Source organism: Oryctolagus cuniculus, chromosome 3, assembly GCF_964237555.1.
Source record: "Oryctolagus cuniculus chromosome 3, mOryCun1.1, whole genome shotgun sequence".
Classification (NCBI taxonomy): Eukaryota; Metazoa; Chordata; class Mammalia; order Lagomorpha; family Leporidae; genus Oryctolagus; species Oryctolagus cuniculus.
In genome coordinates, this window is record NC_091434.1 from 35116049 (window position 1) to 35122692 (window position 6644).

The 6644-nt window shown below is 37.1% G+C and overlaps 1 protein-coding gene across 6 annotated transcripts in view; it reads right to left on the minus strand.

The window, feature by feature from the left end:
- The window catches only part of PARD3B (par-3 family cell polarity regulator beta), a 1151792-nt gene that overhangs the window by 804494 nt on the left and 340654 nt on the right, over window positions 1–6644 (minus strand). The window lies entirely within an intron of this gene.

A 6644-nucleotide genomic window follows, 5' to 3' on the forward strand; every position in this document is an offset into this window, starting at 1 on the left:
GAGAGAGATCACATAAACAAAAATAGTGTCTGCAAATACTAGCTGATAGAATAAAAAAGGGAGAGAATGATCCAACATGGGAAGTGAGATACACAGCAGACCCATAGATGGCAGATGTCCTAAACAGCACTCTGGCCTCAGAATCAGCCCTTAAGGCATGCGGATCTGGCTGAAAAGCCCATGAGACTATTTCAGGCATGGAAAGCCAAGACACTCTGGAGGAAAAAAAAAAAAAAAAAACACCTAAATGAAAGATCTCTGCGAGTGAGATCCCAGTGGAAAGAATGGGTCATCAAAGAAGGAGGTACCTTTCTCTGAAGGGAGGAGAGAACTTCCACTTTGACCATGGCCTTTTCTAAATATGATCAGAGTCAGTGAACTCAGGGGGCTTCCATAGCCTTGCAGCTCATGACAAGAGCCGAGGGTGATTACTGACGCCATACACAAGAGTGTCAATTTGTTAAGTCAACAACAGGAGTCACTGTGCACTTACTCCTCATGTAGGATCTCTGTCCTTAGTGTGCTGTACATTGAGATTTAATGCTATAACTAGTACTCAAACAGTATTTTTCACTTTATGTTTCTGTGTGGGAGCAAACTGTTGAAATCTTTACTTAATGTATGCTAAACTGATCTTCTGAATATAAAGAGAATTGAAAATGAATCTTGATGTGAATGGAAGGGGAGAGGGAGTGGGAAAGGGGAGGGTTGCGGGTGGGAGGGATGTTATTGGGGGGAAGCCATTGTAATCCATATTCTGTACTTTGGAAATTTATATTCATTAAATAAAAGTTTGAAAGCAAAAAAAAAAAGATTCATTTTTAATTATCTTTATATACAGAGGATCAACTTAGTATATACTAAGTAAAGATTTCAACAGTTTGTACCCAGACAGACACACAAAGTATAGAGTACTGTTTGAGTAGTAGTTTTACCATTAATTTGCATAGTACAACACATTAAGGACAGAGATCCTACATGGGGAGTAGGTGCACAGTGACTCCTGTTGTTGACATCTATTCTTTCTTCTATTTGCTGCAGCATAATGTGGACTCAGGTGTGACTTCTGCAGACAGACATTCCCTGACCCACCTACCTAATGTCATTGCACACCATCCTGCCTGCTTCCTTTATTACCACATACTTATTTGATGGTGTTTTTTGTTTTTCCAGCTTACTTACTGTGTGTTTCCTCTCACAAGAATCGGGACTACCTGAATGAATGCACAGACCTTGCTGGCCTCACCATTAAATACTCAGCAATTTATATATGGTTGGTCTAAAATATGTGCTCAACAAAATGCTGCAAACAGGTGAGGCGTCCTGTTGGACACATGAATAATGAATGGCTTGGGAAAACACTGACTTAAGAATCAGACAACCGAATCTAAATCTCTTTACCAGCTGCAGGATTTCAGAGCAGGGGCTAGGACCTCCTGAGCTATAGGTTCCTTCCCTGCTAAGCTAAGTCTAACAGGTTTCACCATAAACTCGGATTTTTAACTGTGAGGACCTACTGGCATTCAAGCCCTCTTTGGGGAAAGGGATGGATAATGAAGCCTAGCCAAACTGTTTGTACAACAAGAAAAAGCAGGCCTTGCACCTCAGCCTGTCAGGGATATAAGCTCCAGGGCAGCCTTTGTAGTGGCTCAAGTGTCTATATGTATTGATTGATCACTATTAGTTATTTTATAATTATTACCTTTTAATATATTTTCTCTATTCATATTTATTTATTTGTGTATTTATCTAAAATGACCTATTTATCTTTTTGTCTATTTCTCTTTATCCATTTATCTTATTTGTCTAGTCATGTTATCTGTTTATCTATTTCCTATTGATTAATCATCATTAGTTATGTTATAATTATTACCTTTTTATCTGTTTATCTGTAGGTAACATTCTTTTTTGTGAGGAGCTGCTTATACAATCCAAACCAAAAACCACCTCCTTATCCTTCACTGCCTTTGGAAACTCTTCTTTTTTTATGCTCTTTTCTCCTTTTAAGATTTTAGAAATAAGTGAAGGCAGAATATAGAGGTTAAGTAAAGTTTAAAGAGATGCAGCTCAGAATAAAAGACTGAAGTAAGTTTACAAGTAATGTAAAAAGCAAGATAAAGAGAATATGGAATTCAAATAAGTATTTTATTTCAGCAGAAGCATTTGCCAAGAGGTAAATGAAAATTATTCACACAATTATCCAAATATCTGAATAGCACAGAACTAAGTTTAATCCAATTAGAGAATCAAATAGAAGAATGTATTACAAACAGTTTCTCAAAGTAAGCAGATGACCTTTAACAACTTCTGTCCTAACAGATATTATGCAGTAACAAAACAATCTGGGCAATTTCTCAGGATTTGAACACATCAAATAAATGAAGAAAAGCACAGAGCTGGCCCAATGAAGGACTGAGCAGAACCCAAAATACACACATAAAATGAACAGCATCACCTCACCAAGCATTCTGTAGGTGTGGATCAGATTCCAACGAGAGCTTTCTCAATGCCCCTTCAAGCAAGGAAACTGTGGACATCATGACCTCCAAACCTAACCACAGACACTAGACAAAACTTTTAATCCCCCTTTGTGAAGCATTTTCCACATTCTTATATAATTATACATAAACATATGCATACAGAATACTTTATATAATAATGCATGTAACCTTCTATCTTTGTATCTATGAAACCTGAATGGATATGAAATGTGACAGAGGACTCTAGAAACAATCGACATGTTCCTTTCATTGTTTTCTGTATTTTGTGGATTTCTTTGAGAACTATACTCATTTGGAAAAGCAAACAAAAGTACTTGCATGTTCAATTACAACAAAATTAATTTGGTTCCCAGTTAACAGTGTTAAAGGTAGAGGTATGTGTAGCTGTGTATTTTTCTCTGTTTTGGTTTTAGGAGAGTATGCTTGTTGGTGATGCTCAGTAGCGAACGCTGGAGAACTTGTGATAATCTGTCCATTTTAATGACTGTATTTAAAAGTCCATTTTCTTCCACTTTCTTTTTAAGAGCAAAGTAGCAGAAAGGCTTTAACAGAGGCATTAATCTACTTACTGTCACAGGGAGACCGGGAAAGGAACCACTGCATTGTACACATTTACAGAAGATCTGATAGCTCCATCTAGCTCCAGACTAGGGAATTCAGGGAATAACACAAAATCAACTCAACAGGACCACAACATACAAGGGAAGTCGGGAGTCATCAAAATGAAGCCATTATGTAAGCACTGAGTTTGCAGGAGCAGGAAATTTGTCAATTAACACTGATTAAGAAGAATATTCATTAGTTAACTGGCACTAGGTTTTTGAAATAAATCATTAATATCATTACTATTTTTTAGCACTTTAAAAAATAGACAAGATACTGTGAGAAGGGATTAGAACAGAACATTCTGTTCACATTGAAAATGTTCTGCCTCACACATTGTCCTAAGTTTTCTGAATTCTGCCTTAAGCTCATGGAAACAGTCTAAGAAGCCACTTCTGAAGTTGAAATCGAAAGATAAATCAGGATATGATGCAGAAATATGACATGATTAGTATTTCTTTTATTCAAACAATAGTCTTGTTTGACATGTGTATAGTTTATTATAATTCAAATGGAAATTAATCCAAAGTCCTCAAAAGGGGTTTATTAAGACATGGTAATAATTTGTAGGCAATCTACAAATACCTATTTTAATTTGAAAAAAAAAATAAAGCAGTGAAATTCTAAGTCAATGTAGCAAAATAATTTGGGGTTTAAAATTATGACATTCAGAAAGAACATCTACTTAAAACAGAGATTTTACTAAAGTAAACTCAAATCATATATCAAACAAAAGGAGTTTGGGTTTGCATATGATAATACAAAATTTAACAACAGCACCAATCCTTTATAACATTTTTAAAAAAATGTTTTCAAACAGTTTTAAAGGGTGACAATGGAAAGGCAACCTCACTTTTCTCTTAATATCATTTCTTATTGAGGAGCTCAAAACAAACACAAAAATCCAAAATAAATGGCAATGTAAGCCAGTATGATTAGTTAGATTCAAAACAAAATAGTCAAAAGACACAAATGAAACACTGCGTCTACTTCTTTACTTTTTTAAAAAAACTCATTTTATGTATTATTTTTATGTGATAAAAGTACAAGATTTCCAGGTTTATTTTATAGTGCGCAGAAGAGTATATTTAATATTTGTTGTTCTTGTACTTCCCTCAATGTGAGTGTTCATCTCCCAATACTATTTTGCAAAGTGACCATATGACCCTAATCAACCAGGGCAGCTCTGGCTTGAAATGCCTATACCACGCACTTCATTTTCTTCTTCTATGAGATGGAACCTAATCATCTACACCCTGACTTGTTGAAAGCATTAAAACCCTAGCACAAGTTTAGTGCTACACTAAGTATCTGTCCCTCCTCTTGCCTGCAATGCCAAAATCTAGCATACAATCAGTGCCCGATATTTGATGGGCATTCTTAGAAACATTTAAATTAATACCATTCAGCTAGGAATATTCTAAACTATAGTTACAGTAAGAGGTATTATGGTAGTTATCCAACTAATCATCATGCTTAGCATTTTATGTGGCTCACAGCCTCACAGCCTACTTAAGTTTACATGCTTCTCAACCCAAGGGCACTTTCTCTGCCACCACAGCTAAAATGTTCATCTGGGGAGGCCTTGGAAAAGGCAGTGAGAGAGAGAAAAAAGTAGATAAATGGTAGGGAGCCTACCCACAGCACACAGAAGCCTCTCTGTCAGGGTGCCTGGGCAGGTGTGGCAACCACTGGGAAGATGAAGCAGTGTTTTCTGCAACCTGCTTTCATATTTGTGTGACCTCGTCAGAAAATGCTGTGACAACCAACGGCTGAAGGGTAGACCAAGGGCATCCGCTGGATATTATGCACATATAGTCATCATGGAGATAAGGCCAAAACATCAAATACATGTCTTTAAAAGATAATTCCAAAATATCTGAGGAACGAAAGAGAGACTACAAAAAAGTTATAAAGATAAGACTGAATACCCACATAGTATTGTTTTCTTTTACTATTTTCGGTATTCTTTGATCCTAGAGAAGAAATATGTTAATTGCCTCCACGTCTCAGCCCAGTGTTACAAGACTGGATAAAAAGGATCACAGCCAACAAAAATAAACTGTCTACATTCAAAAGAAAACCTCATAGTGCATCAAAGAATTCACTGGAATATTTTGTTTTCTTAGGTTTCTAGGTATTCCTAAATATAATCGCTATAAAGACAAATACATTCAGCTCTAGGGCTCCAATTTTATATTTGGCAACAAACAGAAACTTCCAGTGCCCTAATAAACTAAATATTTCTTTTTCACATAAAGAATCTTTAGAGGAATATTTTTCTTTGCAAGATCAGAAACAATTCAACTTGTCACTGTACTTGCCAAAGTTTGGTTTTCAACCACTCATATCAAATCTTCTGGATGGGAGATGAGGGGAGGAGCAAATGGACACCCCTGGGCTCCAGTCCAGAATTTCTAAATGAGATTCTTCTCACATTTTCCTCAAGAGGATTCCATATTCACAATGAAATGAACCTAACAGACCAAAACACTCATCACTAATGGAGATATAGACTCCCATACACATCATTTCCCAATAACACTTTCTTCTCTCACAAATCACATTTGATCAGTGTATAAAGTAGATACTTGAGTCTTTAAGATGATAAAAGAGATCAGCATCAAGCAGTGAAAAAAAATTATGTATCACTGTGATCAAATAAAGGAAACATCTTTTTACCTTTCCAGTGGTGATTTGCATATTTCATACATAGCTAGACCATTTGATGCTGTTATTGGCTTTTAAGTACTGTCAATCAGCAAAGTCACATGCTCTTTCCATTTAATCACCATTGCATGGGACTGCCACCATAAATAAATATAGGGCCTGGAGGCTGGCGCCTCCACTCACTAGGCTAATCCTCTGCCTGCGGCGCCAGCACACCGGGTTCTAGTCCCGGTTGGTGTGCCAGATTCTGTCCCTGTTGCCCTTCTTCCAGTCCAGCTGTGGCCCAGGCGTGTACTGGAGGATGGCCCAAGTCCTTGGGCCCTGCACCCGCATGGGAGACCAGGAGGAAGCACCTGGCTCCTGGCTTCCCGGCAACGCACCAGCCGCAGCGGCCATCGGAGGGTGAACCAACGGTAAAGGAAGACCTTTCTCTCTCTCTCTCTCACTGTCCACTCTGCCTGTCCAATTTATATATATATATATACATATATATATATATGGCCTGGAAAGATCATCTCAACTCAACCAGCCCTACTTCAAATCATGCCCCATGCATGCTTCTCAAGAGATTAAGAAACTCCATATTAACAACTTAAATATACTCCATCTGATCTGTCTAAATCCAAACTATTTATAATACTTGGATATTAGTATGAAATCCAATAAAATAAATACTCTCCCAGGAAGCTATTAAAGCAACAAAGCTTGATCAGGATCCTTTGAGGGAAAACTTAAATTCTGTTTCAGGATCCTCCTCTTCTGAAATGCTAATGGATAGAGAGACTGAGTAACTACTAAGGTTCTTCTGGATCTAACATTCGATGACTAACGAACGCATGACTGGAGGTAATTTTTAAACCTTATATATTA